Source organism: Mandrillus leucophaeus, unplaced genomic scaffold (genome assembly GCF_000951045.1).
Source record: "Mandrillus leucophaeus isolate KB7577 unplaced genomic scaffold, Mleu.le_1.0 Scaffold81, whole genome shotgun sequence".
NCBI classification, from domain to species: domain Eukaryota; kingdom Metazoa; phylum Chordata; class Mammalia; order Primates; family Cercopithecidae; genus Mandrillus; species Mandrillus leucophaeus.
This window is the reverse complement of record NW_012108808.1, coordinates 979,069-1,005,425: the sequence shown is the minus strand read 5'-3', so window position 1 is coordinate 1,005,425 and position 26,357 is coordinate 979,069. Positions and strand designations below refer to the sequence as shown.

The 26,357-nt window shown below is 37.6% G+C and overlaps 1 long non-coding RNA gene across 1 annotated transcript in view; it reads right to left on the bottom strand.

The window, feature by feature from the left end:
• The window catches only part of LOC105530300, a 77,794-nt gene that overhangs the window by 43,481 nt on the left and 7,956 nt on the right, over window positions 1-26,357 (bottom strand). The window lies entirely within an intron of this gene.

The window sequence follows — 26,357 nt, the reverse complement described above, 5'->3', positions numbered from 1 at the left end:
AAACAAACAAACAAACAAACAAAAAAGCATCATGGAAAAAGTGCAGACTGACACATATTTTAAAAGTGCAGATCCCTCATATATGAAATTTCAAAACATGCATCATTTCATATTATTTATGGAAATACATGCATATAGTAAAAATACAAATTAATGCATAACAAAGAAACAGACCAACTTTAGAGGAATGGCTCCTTTTGAGAGAGTGAGAAGTAAACAGGACCAAGAAGAGCTATCCAGGTCTTTCAATTAAATCCGAAATGCTTTATTGTATCTGCAACATTTTATTGTATCTGTAGCATAGTGGATGTTAGTTATATCATCTGTGATTTTCTGTATGTTTTTAACACTTCATGAGAAATTTAGCTTGACAAAAGACACTGCACTTATTAAAGTGAATAATGTGTTTTCTCATAGCAAATAAGTCAACTTCTCCAGCACCTGGGAATGTCTCAGCAGGAAATGTCTAATAGTAATTGCTCACATAAACGCTTTAATATGCCCTGAACAAGAATATAACCTCCTATAATGATTTTGAGTGCACACTTTATATTCCAAGGGCCTCTGGGGAGTAACAAAGGAAATTCAAGTGGAAAGCCCCATCCAACTGGCAGCTCCTGGTCCCCTGAGGCAATCTGCTACTCTGAGCAGTAGTGGAGGAACAATTCTCACACTCTCAGGGAGGATTTAGACCATCTTTGGTCCTGTATTTGGATTCATTATTGGGACTGCCTACTGGAAAGCCTACTCTAGGGATCAGGGATAACTGAAAAGAGTGGGAGTGGGAGAAGGCAGTGTACTTCTTCAAAACTTGATACATTTCTCTTCTAATAATAGTAAGTTTGAGGGAGTCATTATCATCCACAGACATAGACAATAGTGAGAACACACAGCTAAGGTCCTATATGATGGGTGGACACCATAGGTGAGGTCCTAAGACCTAGAAAAGCCCAGAATAGCCCAGGACTGAACCTTGACATCTAGTTACAGTGGTGGAGCTCTGTGCAGCCATGGAAAAAGAATCCCAAGGACCTCATGGTTAGTCATCTTCAGAGCTAACTTTCCCACAGAACAGCTCTGCTCTTGCCAAACAACGAATGACCACACTGTGGGTCCCAAAGAATGCTGAGCCTGGAACTCAGAGATACACTTCTATGGGAGGACATTGGCTGCTGTTCTTTTATATCAGTTTGGGATTAAAACAGGGCTTTGTTCTCTTAATATGTAAACTAGAACTCTTAACTTTTATAAAGCACTTTCAAATACACAATTCATTAGATGCTTACAACCTCCTAGTTTCGCTGATTTTGGATTGTTGGGGAAAGTTAAAAAAGTTGATAAGAGGCAGAAATAGTGGCATTCTTAGCCTGTTTTTGCTGCTATAACAGAATACCTGAGACTGGGTAATTTAAAAGGAACAGAAATCCATTTTCTCATAGTTCTGGAGGCTGGGAAGTCCAAGATCAAAGTGCTTCCACCTGGTGTGGTTCTTCTTCCTGCGTCCTCATGGGGTGGAAGGAAGAAGGGCAAGAGAGGATGAATGCTGCGTCCTCACATGGCATAAGAGCAGAAAAGAGAGAAGTCATTCCTGTAAGCCCTTTTAATAATAAACAGCATTAATTCATTCATGAAAGCGCTGTCTTCATGACCTAGACATCTCTCAACACTGTTGCATTGGGGATTAAGTTGCTGACACATGAATTTTGGGGGCACATTTAGTCCATAGCACAGGCTCTAGGATAAGGTGGAGAAACAGAATTTTTAGGGGCTGGAATGCTTCACAGGCACATTCCTTGGCTTCAGGTCAAGATCTCAGGCACTGCCATTCTTTCCCCACAGTCATCCCAGAAAAAGGCCTGTCTTGTTCCTTTGTCCACAACCAAGTGTTGCTTCAAAACTTAACTCAGGAACTAATTATTCATCTAGTACAGAAAAAACAGTCTCACAACTTTTTTCCAGCTCTCTAGTAAAAAAAAGCACAAAACCAGCCCATTGAGGTTTTCTAGTTGTTTCACATTGAAAGAGTGAGAAAAGGCTTCTATCTCAATTCCTATTCTCAATTCAGTCTTATAGAGCAGTATCTTCCAGGACAGCAGAAGTGCTAGGCTGGCTGTCCGTCTCAGGATAGTCTATGATGCTTGTTAAAATAAACATGGATGGGTCCTATTGCTAGGGATTTGTTTTTTTGTTTGTTTTTTTGGTTTTTTGTTTTGAGACAGAGTTTGGCTCTTGTTGCCCAGGCTGGAGTACAATGGCGCGATCTCGCCTCATGGCCATCTCCGCCTCCCAGGTTGAAGTGATTCTCCTGCCTCAGCCTCCGGAGTAGAGGGGATTACAGGAGCACACCACCACACCTGGCTAACTTTGTATTTTTAGTAGAGATGGGGTTTTGTCATGTTGATCAGGCCGGTCTCAAACTCCCTACCTCAGGTGATCCTCCTGCCTTGGCCTTCCAAAGTGCTGGAATTACAGGTGTGAGCCACCGGGCCCGGCTGGAATTCTTATTTAATAGGTGTGAGGTGGGGCCCTAACATCCACATGTTTTCCCAAAATTTCATATGTAATTCTTAGGAATAGCTAATTTGAGAAATCATGATGGAAGGAAAAGACAAGATCACTGTGAATGCTTCAAGTAGAGGTTTAGGGTGCACATAGGACTGAAGATTCATCTATATTTCAAAGAAGTTCTCATAAAATTTTGGCAAGGGCTTTCAAACGAAGGAACTTGAAAATAATGTAGCCTTCACATAATTTTATTTTGACATTCAATATTACATGATATAATAAGGAATGCACTGGTACTGGCTTATAGAGATTGTGAGAGCCAGTTGTTAAATCTTCGGAGATTTTGTCATTCATTTGTTAAACTATTGGTAGCTTGAAATCAGCTGGGGTGAAAGTATTCACATTCTGGAAATCAGGAAATGCTACAAATTAGGGCATTAACCCCCTGGGGAGTTTGTTGTAAATTTACCATCCGTCCCACTGGCTGTAGAGGATGTATGGAACAGTGTATTATAAACATGAACATTTTACGTAGTACTATTCTGTCACTCTTTTAAATGTATTCAATTGAAACTAATACCAAAAATATTTGATACCCACCAACCATTATCCACTTTAAAAATGCAAAACAATCTCTTCTTTCATAGACTCAAAATTTACATTATCCCACTTTCTTTCTGAGTTCATACTTCCTTTTGACAATCCATCATAGGATTTTATTCAGATATAACATTGTAAGCTTGAAAACCTGCTTTTGTTCATCTAATTACATTTCTCTGTAATAGAGGAGGTACAAAAATTGAAATTAGAGAGTTTTAAAATTTTCTGTGATCATAACGGTCTAAGTTTTAAAAATCTTTTTTCTGGATTGAGTTATTAGTACTGTGATTACACAATTGATCCAACAACATAAATGTATTAGCAAGGTAAAAAGGATTATTCATTATATAAAGCATTTTTTGGAAATGCATCTTTTGATACAATGAATGGCCTATTAAAATTAGTTATATATGCAAGGATAAATATTATCTATTGCTAGCATGAGACAGGCTCTACTGAAAAACAGTTGTTAATAAATAGAAATGAAAATAGTTTAGTTATATGAATGTCCCTCAAATCTCGAAAGTCCTTCTTAGTTACAGGCCAAAAATCACATAGTGATTTGGATCTCAAAAATGGTCCTTGATGTGTGAAATGTGTGGAAGCTGCATGCTGCAGATGCAAAATAGGACCTGGGGTCATACACACTGATTTTAGTCACTCAGCATCCTGCCTCTGTGACCTCGGATCATTTATGAAGTTTCTGATTCTTTCACATTACTTATCTGCTAGATAAGTGGATAATATCCCCATCATGTAGGGCTGATGTGGGGATGAAATGAAGTAATAAAAAGAAAATGTTCTTGCCTCACTTCACATAACATAATGTTCTCTAGGTTCATCTATGCTGTCACAGATAGCAGGATTTCATTCATTTTTATGTCTGAATAACATTTCACTATGTGTATATACCACATTTAATGTTGAGTCCTTATCTCGGTTATTGCGAATACTGCTGCAATAAACATGGGCAGGCAGATATCTCTTTTAACAAATTGATTGCAATTTCCTTGCAGATATACCCAGTAGTGAGGTTGCTGAAACATTTGGTTGTTCTATTTTTAGTTTTTTGAGGAAACTCCATACTGTTTTTCACACAGGTTAATACTGCCTGATCTCACACATATGTGGAATCTACAAAAGCTGATCAAATAGAAGGAGAGAGTTGAATGGTAGTTAACAGGGGCTCAAATGATTAAGGCTTAGGGAGGATGGGGAGACGTTGGTCAAAGGATACATAACTACTGTTAGATGGGAGGAATAAATTTATTTACAACAAGGCCAAATTTATACCTTACAGCAAGGAGACTATAGTTAATGATAATATAGTACATTTTTGAAAAATTTGGAGTGGATGTTATGTACTCTCACCACAAACGTGATAACTATGTGAGGTAATTCATTTGCTAATTAGCTAGATTTAACAACTCCACAGTGTATGTATACTCATGTTGTATGTGATGAAAACATACAATATTATTCGTCCATTTAAATTAAATAAACTTAAAATTTAAATTTTTCTAAGTGCAGTGAGAATGTGAGTGTTCAATACATGGTAGCTCTCATTTTTTAAAATTTAATTATTTTAGGAACTTTTTTATTTCATGATGTGAGATACACAAGTAGGCTATTCTTTTAAAAGGTCATAAGGAAATATAAGATCTCGGTGATTAAAAAAAGGAGGATTTTTAGAGTCTTCCAGGAGGCCCAGGAACTCCTTGGCAGGCCTAGGTATTTAGAATATAGGCTGCTTTTTTTTTTTTTTTAATTATACTTTAAGTTCTAGGGTACATGTGCACAACGTGCAGGTTTGTTACGTATGTATACATGTGCCATGTTGGTGTGCTGCACCCATTAACTCGTCATTTACATTAGGTATATCTCCTAATGCTATCCCCCCCACCCCCTCCTCACAATAGGCCCCGGTGTGTGATGTTCCCCTTTCTGTGTCCAAGTGATCTCATTGTTCAGTTCCCACCTATGAGTGAGAATATGCGGTATTTGGTTTTCTGTTCTTGTGATAGTTTGCTGAGAATGATGGTTTCCAGCTGCATCCATGTCCCTACAAAGAACACGAACTCATCCTTTTTTATGGCTGCATAGTATTCCATGGTGTATATGTGCCACATTTTCTTAATCCAGTCTGTCACTGATGGACATTTGGGTTGATTCCAAGTCTTTGCTATTTTGAATAGTGCCGCAGTAAACATACGTGTGCATGTGTCTTTATAGCAGCATGACTTATAATCCTTTCGGTATATCCCCAGTAATGGGATGGCTGGGTCAAATGGTATTTCTAGTTCTAGATCCTTGAGGAATTGCCACACTGTTTTCCACAGTGGTTGAACTAGTTTACAGTTCCACCAACAGTGTAAATTTGTTCCTATTTCTCCACATCCTCTTCAGCACCTGTTGTTTCCTGATTTTTTAATGCTTGCCCTTCTAACTGGTGTGAGATGGTATCTCATTGTGGTTTTGATTTGCATTTCTCTGATGGCAAGTGATGATGAGCCTTTTTTCATGTGTCTGTTGGCTGTATGAATGTCTTCTTTTGAGAACTGTCTGTTCATATCCTTTGCCCACTTTTTGATGGGGTTGTTTGTTTTTTTCTTGTAAATTTGATTGAGTTCTATATAGGTTCTGGATATTAGCCCCTTGTCAGATGACTAGATTGCAAAAATTTTCTCCCATTCTATAGATTGCCTGTTCACTCTGATGGTAGTTTCTTTTGCTGTGCAGAAGCTCTTCAGTTTAATTAGATCCTATTTGTCAATTCTGGCTTTTGTTGCCATTGCTTTTGGTGTTTTAGACATGAAGTCCTTGCCCAAGCCTATGTCCTGAATGGTATTACCTAGGTTTTCTTCTAGGGTTTTTATGGTATTAGGTCTAACATTGAAGTCTCTAATCCATCTTGAATTAATTTTCGTATAAGAAGTAAGGAAAGGATCCAGTTTCAGCTTTCTACTTATGGCTAGCCAATTTTCCCAGCACCATTTATTAAATAGAGAATCCTTTCCCCATTTCTTGTTTTTGTCAGGTTTGTCAAAGATCAGATGGCTGTAGATGTGTGGTATTATTTCTGAGGGCTTTGCTCTGTTCCATTGGTCTATATCTCTGTTTTGGTACCAGTACCATGCTGTTTTGGTTACTGTAGCCCTGTAGTATAGTTTGAAGTCAGGTAGCATGATGCCTCCAGCTTTGTTCTTTTTGCTTAGGATTGTCTTGGCAATGCAGGTCTTTTTTGGTTCCATATGAACTTTAAAGCAGTTTTTTCCAATTCTGTGAAGAAAGTCATTGGTAGCTTAATGGGGATGGCATTGAATCTATAAATTACCTTCGGCAGTATGGCCATTTTCACAATATTGATTCTTCCTATCCATGAGCATGGTATGTTCTTCCATTTGTTTGTGTCCTCTTTTATTTCACTGAGCAGTGGTTTGTAGTTCTCCTTGAAGAGGTCCTTTACATCCCTTGTAAGTTGGATTCCTAGGTATTTTATTCTCTTTGAAGCTATTGTGAATGGGAGTTCATTCATGATTTGGCTCTCTGTTTGTCTGTTACTGGTGTGTAAGAATGCTTGTGATTTTTGCACATTGATTTTGTATCCTGAGACTTTGCTGAAGTTGCTTATCAGCTTAAGGAGATTTGGGGCTGAGACAATGGGGTTTTCTAAATATACAATCATGTCATCTGCAAACAGGGACAATTTGACTTCTTCTTTTCCTAACTGAATACCCTTTATTTCTTTCTCTTGCCTGATCGCCCTAGCCAGAACTTCCAACACTACGTTGAATAAGAGTGGTGAGGCTGCTTTTTTTTTTTTTTTTTTTAAAGGATCTTACATTCTTTTTGTGGAACTAAAGCCACAGTGGTGAATTTTGGTGGAGATGAACACATCAGTACTCTTACACTCTCATGCAGTGGGATGTCTCTGCCAAATTCCTATAGTATTTAATGGGAAATATTGATACGAATCTTTTTTCAGGTCAATGAGAACAGTTGGCTTCCTAAAAGTCCTGGTCCTTAGGCAATGAGGAATGGATCTGTTGTCAATTTAGGGTTGTGTAGTCAAGATTATAAACAGGAGTATGTTAGAAAATGCTTATTCAGCAAAGCGCAGAGTGGCTTTGGTATAAAAACTTTTAAGAAAACTTACAAGAGCCTTTGGATCACTGCTCATCCCCTCCAAGTGACACAATGACTAAATGTTTGTGAATTTAATAACTTGAATCACACAAGACTAAGAAGAAATATGAAGTCTAAGTAAATCTTATTTCTTTTTTTCCCTGAAACCAATGAAAAAAACTATATTCACTACACAGCATTTCCAAAAGTCTGGACCAGTCAAGGTTTTAATTAAAAAGCCAAATGTCTCTGTTGATGAATTTTAAGCCAATAGGAAATTGAAGATCAAACTTCAAACCTCTCAGGAAAACAGTTTTGAAAGGAAATGCTCACAGACCCACCACTGGGTGCTGCTCTGATAAACAGATGAACCCTTCCATATGTGCCTAAATTCCAGTTACACCCATTGGCCAGAGCCATTATTGGCCAAATCCTGCTGCTAAAACCGCTAGGCACTGATGAGAGAGGTGCCAGAAATAATAAGCTGGAGCCTAGGCAAAACCCAAGAGGAAACACTCGATGTCAGATATGAGTTTGCCATTGTTTTGAGGGAACATGGATGGAGGAAAGAGTAAATGCCTGTGTGTTTGAGAGTCAACGTATATACCTTGACTATCAGACTGGATCTTATTTTCCTTGGCCGTTCAAAACTGACACGAGATCATCTTTTGCTGATATTTACTTAAGTGGTGACATTCATTTCCAGGCTGCTCTCCAGTTATTCTAGTGTTAAGAATGCTTTTTAAAATAATAAATATATGAAATAATAAAACATCAAGCAGATGTTTATAAACATTAGCCAAGCTCAATTAGTGTAATTGTGACACTATATCCACTCAGGGGAAACTCATTTTGCTAGAGGGGACAAATAATCACCTAGGCTTCCCATGCTTATACTGAGTTTTTATCATCACTAGTATGTGGCAGGGAAGCTGCAAGCAGGAAAATCTCACAAAACACATGCCTACTCTCTCTCCTTATATGCTCCCATGGCTGTTTCTATAAAGATGCCCCACAAAAACCATAACTGAATCCTAGATGGACAAACCAGTAGTTCCTTTAAACAACCAAAAGCCACATAGACTTTGAAAAGCCGATAAATGTTAAGCTGACCCAGAATCATGTAGTTTCTGGACTTGGCTTTCCTATTTAGCTAGCCACAAGACAATTTAACTCGCCACTTAGAAGAGTTCAGAGAAGCCACTTCCATCTGAACTGTATAATAATATTTATAATCCCCATAGTACCACTAAGAATCACAGAATTTTAGAGCCAAAAGGGACCTGGGAGGAGATAATATCCAACTGATAAAATTCAGTAATATTCAAAAATTACTTAGTATTATGTGCCAGAATTGTATTGCATTGTTGTATGTCTACTAAGTCCCAGATCTTGCAACTACAAAAATTGACATAATTGGCCCCACCCTTAGAGAGCTCACAGTATGGAAAGAAGAAAAATTCACACAGAACAAAATTAAACTACAATATGAGCAAGCTCACCAACAGAGATACAGACACAGGAGCATGAAGGAGTTAATAATTAATGTTTTCAAAGTTAGTGACAGTTTCCTGGAAAATGTAAATTTTTGTTCTGTTGGGAAGGAGAAGGAATATGTCATCCAGCAGAAAGGTGGGGGAGAATGATGGCGGAAGAACGCCAGAAGGAAAGGGTATTCCAAGAATAGAAACCAGCAAGAACAAAATAAACAAACACACAGGTGTTAGCCTGTGTGCTGTATTTGTGTAACATGAGTAAAGTCTGCAGTGACTGAAATGTAGGTGGGTGGCAGAAAAATGCTGTTTGACTACTTTACTAAGAAGCCTAAGCTGATCCCCAATAGGGAGTAACCTCGGATGAGTTTTAGCAACTTAGGGTAGCATAAAGGGTGATTGAAAGAAGATTGAGGAAGAGGCTCTGAACATTGTCAGCGGCAAGCAAACTATGGAAGTACTGATGAGTTCTAAATTGGAGCACTGAATGAAATCAGTTAATGAGAGGCCAGTGAAGTCTTAAGTTTCCTTTTCCTTAATCCCAAGATTTTTGTTTTCTGTCTGATTCTACATACTGAGAAAACACTGGGTGAAAAGTTACCCAAGGTTCAAGTAAAAGTGCAGCACGGCACCCTATTTAAAAGCAGAGGTTGCCTCCTTTGACATCCTGGCACTATAGTTATCTGCAGGGTTCATGTTCAAAGCCTGGCGTCAATTGCAATGTGGGGAATTTGAGGGAAAAATCAGTCATAGGAAACCAGAAGAAGACATGATCCTCAGCTGCTTGTGGAAAACTATCCTCAGCAGGACTTTGGTATTGTGAAATATTTTAATAATAATACAGGCCTATGAATTCTTGGTATTAAACAATGTGCCAAGTACCTGGCAGCCAGCACAGCTGGAGCAGCGGTGGGACTGGAGCCTCAGGGTTGCTGCCGCCCTGCTCTTGAGCTCCCTGCTTCCACGTGTGGGTCCCACAGAAATGTTTTTCACTGAGGCAAAGGGGATATCGAGGCTTTGTGGCTTGGGGACATCGAGGCGATCTCCTTGTACCAGTCTCTGATAGTTTTGCTTAGCCTCTGCTTGCCTGCCTGACTTCTGCATACTTCTGACCACATTTAACCAAGACCCCTGCTTTGCTCACATCTGGCTCTGTCATCTGTAATTTCTTAGCCCGCACCCCAAACCTAGAGCTCTTCAGGGATCTGGTACAAATAACTAAAATGGCTCTGAGATACAAATATACTTATATAAAGTAAATTTTTAATGGTATGATTTGAATTATGACCACTTAAAGACAGAAATATGGTTGGCTTTTACCTTCTTTTTCCTATTCATACTTAGAAATGATTCCAATTGTTTTAGAATGTTTTGCCAAATATTCTCTGCCTCTATTTTAATGATATCTGCCTAGATTTTTTTTCTGTCTTTCAGCTTAATAAAATGAACAAAAAATATTTTCTGAAGTTAATCATAAATATAAAACTATGTAAAAATCTAATAGATTATTAGAATTAGGAGAATGGGGGCTATAAAATATGACCTGTCTCCCAGTTTATGAACATCTTCTATGAAATCACGGACAATTTTCACCGAGACATTATCACGGAAAGCTAAACTATAAAACAAACAAACAAAAATGAACAAACAAAAAAATTTGTATCACCTTTTATCCATTTATCACCTTTGATGTATAGATAACTTCAGCTACAGTTGACCCTTGAACAGTGCAGGAGTTAAGGGAACCGACTCCCTGCAATGTTAGAAATACAAGTATAACTTTTGACTTCCTAAAAACTTAACTACTTAATTGCCTTCTGTTAACTGGAAGCCTTGCGGATGACATAAACAGTCAATTAACACATATTTTGTAGGTGGTATATATATTATATACTGTATTCTTACAATAAAGGAAGCTAGAGAAAAGAAAATGAAGGCCATTATCTTTAGCAGACGAATGCAGGAGCAGAAACTCAAATACCACAGATTCTCACTTGTTAGTGGGAGACAAACGATGAGAACACATGGACACAAAGAGAAGAACAACAGACACTAGGGCCTATCAGACGGTGGGAGGAAGGAGAGGATTAGGAAAAATACTAATGGGTACCAGGCGATGAAATGATCTGTACAGGAAATCCCCATGACTCAAGTTCACCTGTCTAACAAACGTGCACTTAAAAGTTAAATTTGTACTGCTGAACTTAAAAGTTAAATTTTTAAAAAATCATAAAGAAGAGAACATGTATTAATGAATATGTTCATCAAGTGAAAATGAATCGTTGGAAAGATCTTCATCCTCTTCATCTTCACATTGAGTAGGATGAGGAAGAAGAGGGGTCGCTCTTGCTGTCTCAGGAGTGGCAGAGGCAGAAGAAAATCTGCATATAAGTGGACCCTCACAGTTAAACCTTTATTCAAAGGTCAACCGTATATAAAGTTGGAATCTGCTTACCTCTGTCTTCCAACCATTGGTCTTATTCTGCCTGTTGAGACCACATAAAGTAAGTCTATGCTCTCATTCATAAGATAGAGAGAGATGAAGAAAGGAACTGTAATCACCTAGATTTATATTTTCCTGAGCTCTGTATTCCCAGGTCTATCAATCATTACTTGTGTGAGTCTTACAAATCCCTCACCCTTTTGGTCACCCCTCCTGTGGAAACTCATTATTTTGTCAAGGTTATTTTGGTATTTCTAGAGTATTGTCAGAACATCTGGAGATGATACTTCTGTTAATGCTATGTAAGATTCCATTTTTTTTCAACATCTGTGTCACTGTTGATTCATTTTAAGCTTGGAGCCAAATGAAATCCTTAGGTCAATTATTTACCAAACTATTTGCTTTTAAACCAAATGTTAACTATTTCTTCTACTAGCAAACCAATAGGGAAGGAGGTGTAAGGACTGAGAAGGAATTAACTAGTCTAGGCAAGTCTCAGAAAATTTTGGAGAAACACATTTCCATTTGAAACTCTCTGTTTGTAAGGTAATTTATTATTTTTTTCATTTGAAAACATCATAAAGCTGAGTGATATGGTATTCTCTGGGGTAATTTGAATTCTGTCTGACATTACAGTATGTATGATAAATTGATTGCTAATAGTGCTAGAAATATTTACTTTCTAAATAATGTGTATCAACAATCTTATTTAAAAGTTACACAAATGCTTACTAGGAGAACTGAAATATATGTGAAGCACTTTGGTATCTTCCATTTACCAATTCAGTGTTTATTTTGTTTGGTTCAACACTGTTATACCAGGACCAGGGCCAAGAATGGACAAGTTGTTGAATAAATCTAAGATAGTACTTTCTGTCTACTGTGTATTAAAATTCCATTAGCAATCTCTAATTTCTCTCTTTCTTTCTTTTTTTTTTTTTTTTTTTAGATGAAGTTTCACTCTGTTGCCCAGGCTGGAGTGCAATGGTGTGATCTCGGCTCATTGCTACCTCTGCCTCCCAGGTTCAAGCAATTTTTCTGCCTCAGCCTCCTGAATAGCTGGGATTACAGGCACATGCCACCATGCCCAGCTATTTTTTGTATTTTTAGTTGAGACGAGGTTTCACCATGTTGGTCAGGCTGGTCTCGAACTCCTGACCTCGTGATCTGCCCGCCTCGGCCTCCCAAAGTGCTGGGATTACAGGTGGGAGCCACCGTGCCCGGACTCAATCTCTAATTTCTTTTCACTTCGTTTCGTGTTTGGAGAGTGCTCCTTGTGGGGCAATTATATATTTTACCTGTGTTCTGTTTTTCAAATGCAAACACTTTGTTAATATGCATGGGAAAAGAAACTTCTTTCTATAATTGGACCAAAATATTATCTTTTCACAAAGGAGATTGTATATTACACCTATAAACATAAAAGTATTAGCTCTAAAAGACAGTGCTGTGGTGTTGGAAAATCAGTTTCCCAATTTCAGTTTCAAAAATTGTATTGAGTTATTTTACATGAAAGACCTGTAGCTACTAAGTGCTGTGGTCTCCATTACAGCAAAGTATAGCAAAGTATCCCATAGTGAGGGATATATATATATATATAAAACATTTACGTCATTGCAGAAAGTTCTACAGGCCAGCACCAAAGGAATTAATATCAAAATTAAGAATACTGTACTTTGCCACTATGATTTCCAGGTACTTCCACATGAATAATTGTGAACTGCCATAAATTATATGAAAATTAGATATAAATGCCACTCAGAAGATGACGGAGGACTAGAAAAATCTATAATGTGATACTGATCACATTATAGATATAGTTTTAAATGGTTAATATATATATATCCAATACCCATAATATAAGTTTTTAAAAGATCCATTAATTTAGGTGTTGAGAAAATATTAAGATTTACTATTTGGCTTCATAATCTTAGGCACTTTGTTAAAACCTTTGGCCTGTTTTTGAAACAAAATCTCTTTGAAAAATCTACTTGCTTTCTCCAGGACAATAAAAAAAAAAAAATCCCCTCCCAATATTACGTTGCTTTTATTGAAAAAAGTCTTTCCTTTGAGAACTTGAGATCTCTGATATTCTCATGCCTCTGGTAAGTTCCCTGTCCAATTACCTATCATCGCCCAGCTGTGATTCACACCGTGCACTTAGATTTAGTGACTAAAAAAAAACTTATACCCAGAACAGTTCACATGACACAGGTCAAAGGGACAGCATGGATAATTCTCAGCACACAGATGTTCAACAGAGACAATGCGGAGACCAGCATGGAAATATTACTGCATTTGTAACCCCAGTGTGCTGTGGCCATTAACAAAGAGAAGCAGTGCAACAACGTGTGTTCACCTGTCTACTCTGGCCTGCAACATTTCAGTTCGCCATGTCATTGTTTTTCTAACTACACCACTGAAGATTCAATCTGGAAAGAAAGTCACTAAAGATTGAATAATAAAGAGAATATAATAGTGTTTCCTCTAATAAGTCCTAGTGGTCACTGCTAGCTTACTGTAACACTTTGTAAAAATATGAATTAAAAGACAACGGCCTTTGCAACAAAAGTGATTTGCTTTGGAAGCCAAAGACTCATTACAGTGCTGTGAGTTTCAGAGGCAAAATGGCAAAAGGAGGAAGTAGAACAAAGTAAAGGAAATATTCAAGCTGGTCACAGAGGAAGGCCGTGTCAAATAAGTATGAAGTCAGAGTTCACCAAAGCCACTTGTGGATAGAAATCAAAGGTAACCTTTCCAGGTTGAGGCCATGCATTTTATCTGAGCTCTGGCCACACAGTGGAGACTTTGGGAGACCTCCAACTGATGGTTACCTTTAGAATGTTCACCTCCACAGGAAGACAGACATTTCATGCATCCAGCCAGTATTTATTGTTTAAGCTACTATGCTAGGTGCTCTGAGGAATGCCCAAATCAGCCAGGCTTCTGTTCTGAATTCTACCCTCCAAGTGTCTAGAAAAGGATAAGCCAGGTACACAAATAACAATAATACAGGGTAGAATTTGACAAGAACTATGAGAGTAGCATAAACTGCCATGGGATTGAGAAAAGGAAAGAGATCCCTGCAGGAGGCCCAGGGGAGGCAATTCTGGAAGGGTCGCTGGTGGCTTCACGGAGGAGATGGCACTTTTTAAATTCGGTAATTCACTAATTGACCTATTCATAAATCTTTTCACTTTCTTTTTCAGGTCCTTCTGGAGGTTTCCTCAGGGAAAGATGGATGAAAACAGAATGTGGCCTCCATCAATGTAGCACAACATTAGGTAACAAAATTAACGCTACTTGATAGGGGTCAAGTTATGCTTAAGCAGGAAAGCACGTGAATCCTTCCTAATCATCTAGTGGCGATGTCCAATATGGGGTCCACTAGCAGCATATGGCTACTTGTATTCAAAGTAATTAAAATAAAAATAAGTTAAAAATCCAGTGTTTCAGTTGCACTAGCTAAATTTCAAGTGTTCAATAGCCATGTATGGCCAATGGCTACCATATTGGACAGAGCAGATATAGAATATTTATGTCATTGCAGAAAGTTCTACAGGCCAGCACCAAAGGATTTAATATCAAAATTAAGAAGACTGTACTTTACCACTGTGATTTCCAGGTACTTCCACTGAATAATTGTGACCTGCCATAAATTATATTGAAATTAGATATAAATGCCACCAAAAGATGATGGAGGACTAGAAAAATCTATAATGTGACAGTGATCACATTATAGATATAATTTTAAATGGTTAAAAATGAAATTATTTGAATTTTAAAATGCCTTAAGATACTTACCATTGAAAACATTTGGAGAGAGGAAAATTAATTAAACACAGCAGTAGTCAAGAAGGAGGAGTCACGAGAAAAAGATCAGAAGTGCTTAAGGAGGCCAGGTGCAGTCGCTCACGCCTGTAATCCCAGCATTTTGGGAGGCTGAGGCCGGCGGATCACCTGAGGTCAGGAGTTCACCTGAGGTCAGGAGTTCTAGACCAGCTTGGCCAACATGGTGAAACTTCGTCTCTACTAAAAATACACAAAAAAATTAGCCGGGCGAGGTGGCAGGCACCTGTAATCCCAGCTACTCAGGAGACTGAGGCAGGAGAATCACTTGACCCTGGGGGTTGGAGATTGCAGTAAGCAATCAAAATTTCACTCAAAGAAATTTTGCTCCACTGCACTCCAGCCTGGGTGACAAAGCAAGACTTCATTTCAAAAAAAAAAAAAGGAAAAAGCAAAATGGTTAAGATGGGTAATCTGAGTTAAAAATTAGAAGAAAAGAGGCAATGAAAAAAATACACTTTAGTCAAGCATCAGGAGGGATTTTTTTTAAGTGAAAATGATAGAAAAGGAGAAATACTCTGGAGATATAGAAGACATCTTTTCTGAGGCCATTATCCACATAATCTAATTCTCTGGATTTATCTAAATCATCTACAAGGAGCCCACTTCCCTTACCCAATTTCTTTTGTATGACAAAGTGCTTGCTATAAATTTGTCTGCTTATTTTTTTAATTAAAAGAACATTTATGTGTAATTTTAATGCCTTATTGAAATTAGTCTTTCAACCTCAACATTATAAATCAAGTTATAAAGCCCCAGGGGATTAAAATATTGTGTCACAGATCAGTGGAAATTTTCTTAATGATTCACAGCGAAATACAACTGCCTGAAACTGAGCAAAAGTTTCCTACTGAGAATTCAAAGAAGACATAATAGTTTGCCTCATTTATATCTCTATCATAATTAAAATAAACTCTGAAGGAACAATCTAAGATTTATATATATCTTAGGTAAACAATATTTAAATTTTGTATTTTGACATTTGCGGCACGGAGGAATGTACACTTAAGTATCTTAAAGAAACCATCAAAATATCTTTCTAAGAAAATGAACTAACTTTCTTCTTATTGTGAAATTTGGATTACAAAAGAAATGTGTGCATTTAGAAAAGGTAACCCAGCACACAAAAACTCTAATGATGTAGTTAATGCTTTTTAATTAATGGAAGTGAGCCTCTTTAATAACCCAAGTTTTGAAGAAGGTCACAATTTCAAAGCTGCTTGAGTGGGAAGCAAAAACATATTTGATGTAAGACATCATAAGTAATGAAGAAATTTTATGGCTTTAAATATTATTTAAGGTCATTTGTTACTTAATGTAACAAACAGGATATTTTTACATGTTAAAGTAGCACCATACGAATAATCGATCAAAAAATAGTGTTTCATGAGAAATTGGAGGTTGGGGGATTAAAAAACCCAAATATTAACACTATTACCTATTGTATATTTGAATAGTGTTTTCAAGTTGCTTTTAATCCTTAAAACAGTAATATCTGAGATGCATGATTACATCCTTCCTACAGGTGGAGGAACAGGGCTTAGAGAATCCACATAGACTTGAGGTGTTAAGTCACTTTCAAATCAAAGCAAAACTTTCCCAGTGGGGAGCCCAGTGGATTGAGAGCTAAGAAGTGGAAAATTTGGTGTTATGACCTAGTGTTCCAGGTTTTCTGTTCATAATTCAATTGTGGTAGACATTCGTGCCACTAATAGCTATCTCCTTCAGGGACATGGAAAGTTTATACTTCCCATCGCTTTCAAAGCCTGGCATGGCCATGTCCCTTGTTTCAGCAACTATGTCCATGGAAGTGATGTCACATCTTAGCAAAAGAATTTAATTGACAGCACAAGACTCTCTAGCCTTCCCTTCTCCAGCACATGTTGATATGCATCTGTCCTGGACCCACAGAAAGAACTAAATGTTTATTTTCTTGAGTCTCTGAGACATTGTAATTGTATATTACGGAGCCAGATCTAACCTATCCTGGCCAAAACATTTTGCACAGTCATGCTGCTAAACAACTCTTCAGTCAATGACAGACCACATATATGAGAGTGGTCCCAAAAGTTTATAATACTGTATTTTTACTGTTCCTTTTCCATGTGTAGATATGTTTAGATACACAGCTTCTTATGACTGTGTTACAATTGCCCACAGTATTCAATACAGTAGCACGCTGAACAAGTTTGCAGCTTAGGAGCACTATGCTATACCAATTAGCACAGGTGTGTAAAACCTAGATGGGTTTGTGTAAGTACACTCTGTGATGTTTTCATGATGAAACTGTCCAATGCAACGCAGTTCTCAGAAAGTATCCCCATCATTAAGGGATGCATGACTGTATTTTAAACCTAACTGGGCCCCAATTTTATCACACACTTAAAATGCAGCCTTTTCTTTTAATTACTATAATATTAAAAATGTTTGATGGGTGCTTTGGTGCACTCAAAACAAATTCTCTGAAATTCCTTCTCTAATTACATTCCCTGCAACTTTTTATAACAAATCAATTTACCTCCATTTGTTTTTAAGAGGCTTCCTCTTAGAACCAAGCCTCAAAATAGCAATCTTTTGTCTTCGTGCTGACAGTCAATGACTGTTCCTGAATTTTCATTCTTTCTCTCTTACTATCATCTTTTTCTCTTCTCTAGAACTTACACTTGGCTGTTCTGTAGCTACCAGATACTAACATTAAAAAGTTGCCTCTGCCACTATTCTGTCTAATAGTAGGTATTTTTTAAGGAGATTACAACTGCAGCTGAGAACATACTGGTACTTTATTCATCAGGACTCAAAGTCAAACTCATTTAGGCCAAGGGAGGGACTTTACTGGATCAACGAGTTTGAGAAAGAGCTAAAGAATGAGAAGGTGTTTCACCATGCTGGCCAGGCTGGTCTCGAATTCCTGACCTCAAGTGATCTGCCCACCTCGACCTTCCAAAGTGCTGGGATTACAGGTGTGAGCCACCATGCCCCAGAGGCAGAGGTTACAGTGAGCCAAGATCACGCCATGACACTCCAGCCTGGACGACAGGGTGAAACTCCATCTCAAAAAAAAAAAATAAGAAGAAGAAGAAGAATGAGAAAGTGGCATGGACAGAGGGACAACTGTTCCTCAGAAAACCTGGAACCGGTGAGAAAATCCTGTTTTTTCCTCCATCCAGTTTGATTCTATTTCTTTCTGTGTTCTAGTTTCATTCTTGAGACCTATGGACAATTGCTGTCACATGACAGTGGCAGCTCACACATTTCACATCTCATAGACCTCTCCACCTGATAGATACGAATTCTTTTTCAATTACAGTATGAGGAATTCCAAGGGAGGTCTCAGGTTGGCTCAGTTTGGGTCAGATGTTCAACCAACCAACTAGGACAGAAAGGAGGGTATCTTGCTGGCACTTGGGGCAGGTCTTCCTCTAGCCTCCAGGTGGCAGGGCTGGTCCCACAGATGGAAGGACGGCAAGGTGAATAGACAAAACTATAGATGGCCACCATAGACCTACCCCAAAATACTGATGTAGTTTAATCTGGTTTTAGTTCTTAAAATTAAGATGTTGAGTATGGTAACTGTAGTATAGTTTAATCAAGTAAGTTAGATTACAGTGGGTTTTATACAGCTATACTTCTGCGGTAACTGAAAATCTGCTTTTTAAAATTATTATTTTTAGAGATCGGGTCTTTCTCTCTCTGTTGCCCAGGATAGAGTGCAGTAGCGTGATTATAGTTCACTGTAACCTCAAACTACTGGGCTCAAGCAATTCTCTCACCTCAGCCTCCCAAGTAGCTAGGACTGCAAGAGCATGACACAACACCTAAGATGATTTTTTTGTTGTTGTTTTGTTTTTGTTTTTGTTTTTATTGTTGAAGAGACAGGGCTTCACTATGGTTCCCAGGTTGGTCTTGATCTCCTGGACTAAAGCAACCCTTATGCCTTGGCCTCCCAAAGCACTGGGATTACAGGCATGAACCATGCTCCTCCTTCTCCTTTTATTTGAAGATAAAACTGGCTTACAATTGCTTTTAAACTAAAAACTAACAGTGAAATCTGGAAACCATGATCCCAACTTTGCATGAAAATTAAATGGAAAAAAGCATAGATCTGAGACAAAAAGGCTGCTGATCCCTGCAGGTCAGCTCTATAGTCAGAGTGCTCTTAATCTCACCTCTTCTGATCATCCTTCCTCTTCTACTTTAACCACTTCTGTGTTTCAGTAGGTTGAAACGACCTCTTACTGCACATTGAAAATCACGTTTTCAACATGCTCCTCAATTCATATATGGATAAAAAAAGGTATAGAAAAGGGAAATTCACTTGTCCTGCTCTTGTAGGAAAAAAAAATTAAGTATTCTCATTGAAATAATTTAAGAATAAAATATGAGGACACAAGAATTTGGTAGAGTCTTTATTTCATAAATTAGTTCCTAAAACTGTAGAAGTGTCTGGGTGAGCTTTTCTAGGGTACTGGGGATGATTTTCATTTGGTGGGAAGAGTTTCAAAAAACAAATGTCTACATCTTTTAAAATCCTAACCTATTTTCTGTATGCTACCATTTAAAAATATTATGCCTACTTGAAAATCAAAAGGTATCTATATATGTAAAAATAGGATGATCTTAGAATTTGTTGCCTAAGTTTGAATACTTTTGAGATTGAAAGGGGGGCTTTATTAAAAATACGGCTGGACAGCAGAGTAAATTGAAACAGTTCTGCCCAAATCAAATCTTAAAATCACTCTACTTAGAAACAACAATTGATCAATTTGGCTTCCCATTATGCTCCATTTTCTACTCATATTGTAAAAGAAAAAAATCCTTTGCTTTTTTTAAAAATGGGGAACGCTACAATTGACTTATTTTCCATGAAGCATTCACATGGAACTGGCAAATTTTAAAAAAGAAAGCCTGATTATGTATATAGTCTTAAATCACAGAGATGCCATTTAGAATCTATAGTTTCCTAGCCCAGCTAGAGTCAGTAAGTCAGGCCGTAACACACTGTTACCATTTGGACTTGGCCGAAAGAGAACGAGGCCTTGAAACTCCACAACTGTGGTGGACCACAGCCTCGCCCCTCTCCCACGGCTCTGGAGATTTCCAATGGGCTGAGGCCTCTGTCCAACAGCAGAGATGAAGCCATAAATCAGTCTTTCCTTGGAATCATGGGGAGAGGACTGGGGCAGTTACTGGCTATGTTTATTCTCCACAACGGCCATTCTATCCCGACTTGTTCAGAGCAGTTACTTTCAGATTAAAACTGAAAGGAATGCATCGACTGAATACTGGACACACTGAAAGTGTAAAAAGAAAAAAGCAGAAATTATTTTGAAGTAATTCTGCTTGCCAGAATTACGTATGCTTTGAGCTTTTCTTTCAACTCATTTCCAATTTCTAGCATTATGTTGTCTTTATTCAATTATGATCTAAAACAATACAGATATTGACACAAGGCATTACTGCAGTGCACATTCTGACGGCTGTGTTCTGCCCATTAATTCCTGTACTTCTCTTACTCTCCAAAAACCATGAAATCTCTTAGTATTGGTCATTATTTAAATCTCTCATCGATATTGGAAAATCTCTTCGCTTTCTAAGTGTGCTTTCGTTCTGTTTCTCTCCGAAGGTTTTCCCATTTTCTATTCATAGAAATGCACACTTCGCTTACACAACTATGAAGCACATTTTTTTTAACTTCATGGCCTGCTTCCCATAATTCTAAGGCACTCAAATAGAGATATCAGATAGACATCCCATTTTCTTCCTAAATGGAAGGTAAGGAAAAGCAGGTGACATTCCAAGAGCCACGCTAAATAAAGAAAAAAAAGTCTCTGGTAACTGTGTGTTGAGATATGAAGGCCAATGGTCCAATTATACACTATGAAACTCCATAAGTGAGTACAGATTAGTTCCTTTATCTACAAGGACCACCACAGTGCTGGATGAAGCCACTTAAAAGTGAATTCTGTCAACTTGTGAAGAGCAATTCTCTAGTACCGTAAGTCTTTCAAAGTAAGATTTATTACCTCCAATAATACTTAAATATAGGCTGAAATCATTCAATCATTTTTTCACAGATTTAAATAAATTTGTCAGAGAGTTATAAATCATAGCCCAAGGGGAGACAGTGAAGCCTATAATATTCTGCACAGTATCCATTTGGGGAATGAATCAATCAATCGTGCTCATAATAAATTGGACAACTTATGTGCCTCACACTATTAAAAATAATTTCAGTGAATGGGTCACATAATTTTCTTAGTGGTACGCAATAGTCTCTTTTAAGCTTGTGAAATATGTTAAATGTTAAAGAAGGAAAGGAATACATACCCACATGTATATATAGGCATATATGTATACATCTTTATGTGTGGATACATGCATAGGCTACACATATATGTGTTGACACATATAGATACAGATAATGATAGAGAGATAGAGGGGGAGAATAGATATACATGTATAGAATGAATTAATCACGGACAACAAACAGAGATGTTTAGAGTTAAAATAATTATTTACCAATGTGGTATAGCATTTGATGCATGACAACTGAGTAAATGATCTTTTCTCTCCCACAAGCACAGATCTCCACAGTGCTAAGTTTATGAATTCACTTTTCTACAGTTGTAAAGACTAAATAGGATATTTCCAGTTCATCATTATGAGCTCCTAATTTTATGAAATGTAAAGGACTCACAGATACCCAAGGTATGCAATGGAAGTCATCTCTTCAATAATAACAGGCATTAGGATTTAACTTTAGTTTTAAGATCTTAGGGCTTTTATGTGTTTAGAAAACTATTCAAATGATAATAAAACTGAGAGAACAGCTACTTTTGACAGTTTAGTTTTCTTCTAAGCATCACGACTAACTGCGACTAATCCCTCCAAATGAACTTAGTTTTGCAGAATGAAGCGTATTTGATATGAACAAATATTGAACAAAATGTTTCTTGTGAAGATGAGCCAGAGTCGCGCATTCACCCTTCTTGACTGTTGCAAAGTCACCTGGGGACACTTAACATTCCATAATTCAACAACCCTGGCCATCTTTTACTTCTAGGGAGTACTAAACTTTTACTTTCTTGTTGGAATATTTTATACCTGAATATGGTTTATGTCCCAGTTTTTACTTTCTTATCTTACTAATAACTCACTTTTAGACAGAAATAAAGAAAGGGGACTTCAGCTGACAATAAGAAAAATGACTTAAGTGAACAACAAAGAAATAGATGCCAAAAAAGCCCTCTTCTTATTTTTCTGTTTTAAGTATTTATAATTTTTGCATTCTAATAATGCCTTTGTAGAATTTGGCGTGTTGGCTAGATGATTTTAAAACGGATGATAATTTACATTCCGATGCATCCCATACCCACATAGCAATGGGATTGGAAAATACTTTCCGGCCACTCTCAACAATGGTTGTGATTCTCTGATTCTCAACAATTTACTCTGAGCAGGTAAAATAAATTATGAGTAGCAAAGGAGAAGGTCATAAATTTTCCATAATATCATTATTATAATTGGGTTATCTACCTATGGAAAAATGCAAGTTCAAATGCACAATGTTCTAGATGCTGGATTGATAAAAGCCTGAAAATTAGTTTTTAATAAAAATGGTTTGTAATCTAACCCAGGGTATGTCAATGAACCAAATGTGCATGACCGAAATGTGCAAGAAAATCTCTTGGAAAATAATAACTCAATTTTTCTAAGTACTTTGCAAACATTTTCTCTAAAAGTTTTATAATCTGTCTCATTACAGAGGGCCCTCAATGGCCCCCCCTATCCCGCAAAATTATAGCCAAAACCCAACAACAAAAATTAACAGTTTTTGGTTGCCAATGTTGAAATTACTTTTTCTGTTCCAACTCCCTTTTTATCTAAGTGGCTCCCAGAGACCAACATCTGAATGAATGCAGGGAGGTTTCCTTTGAATGTGCGATTATACTGGCCCAAAATAAAAACTTAATTTTTCCCTAGATCTTTTCCTAGGAATCATATTATTTCGTTGTATAATGTGTTCAAGCTCTGATGGTGTCTATTTCTGCAATCACATCATGGTATCCTAACCCCTTACCTCCCTGAGGTTCACAATTAAGCTGCCCAGCAATTTGAGAATAGAGCCCATGTATACTCCACTGGATCACCAGCAACCTTCTGCTGAACACTATGAAACTCCCACCAGTAATGAAATGCATGCTTTGCTAGCAAGTACTATCCAGCTTTAGAGAACAACATTTTCTTTTTTCAGTTTCGCATGCCATAAAAAACCAGGAGAAAAATATTTCTTTTTTTCTTTATTTTCCCCTTAGCTCAGAAACATAAATAGTGTTTCTAGATCTTTGGCCCCGCTATTTAAAGACGGTGATCATTGTGTACTTAAGACTTTTTTTATTATTCAAATTATTTTATTTCTTGGCAGAAAATTAGGTCAAAAAATAACCAGAGGCTTTAAAGAATAGGAACAAATAGCCGTTTAGGGCTGTTTTCTGGTTTTTAACCATCTTTACAAACATATCAAAAACCCTATATGGATCTTATAGAAATAAGTAAGAGTATGTCGAGTAAGCCTTTCAAGAACAATATGCTACAGACTGTTCTGTAAAGCAAAGAGAAAAAAAAAAGTGTGAATGTTGTTGCATGTGTTTATTAAGAAGGCTGGGCAAATGTACTCATTCAATTAGGAGTCCCAGATATCCACAAGCCTACGAATCAAGGCACATCAGGATGGATTAACAAGCACCATGGTTGAACATCTCCAGTTTTGGGTTTAACATACCTGTAGTCATGATTTGGGGCACATGAAGGGCACAAAAAATAAAAGCTGATAGGAGAATTATTCTGAAAGAGAATTATCTTTTATAAGCAAATCAACTTGTCTGCTGACTTTGGTTGTAAAAAGAAAACCCTCAGCACATGGATAGGGTAGTTGACAATTGAGAAATTAATTAAATTTTACATCCTAACATAAATTTGGGTTTCCAACAGCGGCCCAAGAGGGAAGGTATTACGGGCAGGAATAGAGAGGACAGAGGGGTGCAGAGGGAGAGAGCTGGGGAGAAGCCAGCCCAGACAGAGCACAAGGGCAGGGGCCTAGGACCTAAGAAAAAAGAGCAGTCTGAGAGCAGTGCCTGGAAGAAGGAATGACTGGTGGAATCCTAGGAACCAAATGTTTAGTATTTACTGTAAGATTTTTTTAAAGAAGATTTTTTTCTTCTTGATGTTGGGCTAGGCTCTACGACTTAAACATCTAAGGAGATGATAACTGTTCTTCAATGTAGCTCCCCCAACCCTGTCCAATGACCTACAAATCATTCCTAGTAAACCTGTCACTAAAGTATATGAGTGGCATTTGAGGAAATAAAAAAGTGGCTGGATTCCATTGACCTGGAGAAGAAAGGAGTCCCCAGTTGATGGTGGAAAGGCTCAAGAAAAATAGAAACTTGAATGGTAAAAGGAATTTAGAAGAAAAAGTGACCAGGAGAAAGTGCCACATATTTTGTGGGGACACATTGGAACTTCAAGCCATTTTTATTTAAAGATCAAAGGACCATATGCCCTCCACAAGCTGAGACTAGAAGAAGTCCAGGCAGTTGGCAGAGGGCCTACTTATAAAGTAATTGGCATGGGTGCTGAGTCCGGTTAGCATTCAGTAAGTCAAAGAAGAGCCATAAAGTGGGTGCATGGAGCCATTTTTCTGGAGCTACTTTAGTAATGCTCACCATAAGAGTACAGTCACATGTCACTTAATGACGGTGATGCTTTTCTGTAAATGTGTTGCTAGGTGATTTCATCATAGAGTGCACAGGCACAAACCTAGATGGTAGAGCCGACTACACATGTAGGCTGTTTGGTAGAGCCGATTGCTCCCAGGCTGCAAACCTGTACAGCATGGTACTGCTTTGAATACTGTGGGAAACTGTAACACAGTGGTGTTTGTGCACCTAAATACATCTAAACATAGAAAAGGTACAGTGAAAATATAGTGAAACCCCTCCTCTACTAAAAATACAAACAAATTAGCCAGTTGTGGTGGCGGGCGCCTGTAATCCCAGCTACTTGGGAGTCTGAGGCAGGAGAATCACTTGAACCCAGAAGGCAGAGGTTGCAGTGAGCCGAGATCGTGCCACTGTACTCCAGCCTGGGCAACAAGAATGAGACTCTATCTCAAACAATGTATATATAGTATAAAGATAAAAAATGCTACGCCTATATAGGGCACGAACCATGAACAGAGCTTGCAGGACTGGCAGTTGCTCTGGGTGAGTCTGTGAGTGAGTGGTGAGTGAGTGTGAAGGCCTAGGACATTGCTGTATGCTACTGCAGAGTTTGTAAACTCTGCACACTTAAGCTACACTAAATTTATTTTTAAAAATTTATCTTTCCTCATTAATAAATTAACCATAGCTTACCATAACCTTTTTACTTTATAAGCTTTTTAATTTCTTAAAACTTTTTGACTCTTTTATAATACCATTTAGGTTACAACACAAACACATTGTATAGCTGTACAAAAATAATTTCTTTTTATACATTCTTATTCTATAAGCTTTTTTCCTATTTTTAATTTTTTTTTGTTTTGTTTTGTTTTTTACTTTTTAAATGTGCTTTGTTAAAAAGGAAGACACAAACACATACATTAGCCTAGGTCTACACAGGGTGAGGATCATCAATATCACTGTCTTCCTCCTCCACATCTTGTCCCACTGGAAGGTCTTTAGGGGCAATAACATGCATGGTGCTATCATCTCCTATGATAACTATGCCTTTTTCTGGAATACTTCCTGAAGGACCTGTCTGAGGCTGTTTTACAGTTAATTTTTTTTTATAAGTAGGAGGAGTAAAAAGAACAATGAAAGTGTAGTATATTAAATACATAAGCCAGTAATAAATGCATTTATTATCGAGTATTACGTACTGTACATAATTGTATAGGCTACCCTTTTATATGACTGGCAGCATAGTAGGTTCGTTTACACCAGTGTCACCACAAACACATGAGTAATAAGTTGCACTAAGATACGACAATGGCTTTGCTGTCACTAGGTGATAGGAATTTTTCAGCTCCCTTATAATAGATGGGACCACTGTTGTATATGTGCTCTATTGTTGACCAAAATGTCATTATGCAGGGTGTGACTGTTTACAGCTACCTCTTCTCTCAGCCCACTTCCAGATAAAAATAAACTCTAAAAAAGCAGCAAGGTCATCTCTAGGAAAATAGAAATGAATGATCATCTGAGACCCCCACACCCCAAAATCACCTATTTTTGACAAACAATCTAGAAGGCAACATCTCTAAAACCCTTCAGGATACTAGCCTGATAATAAACCAGACC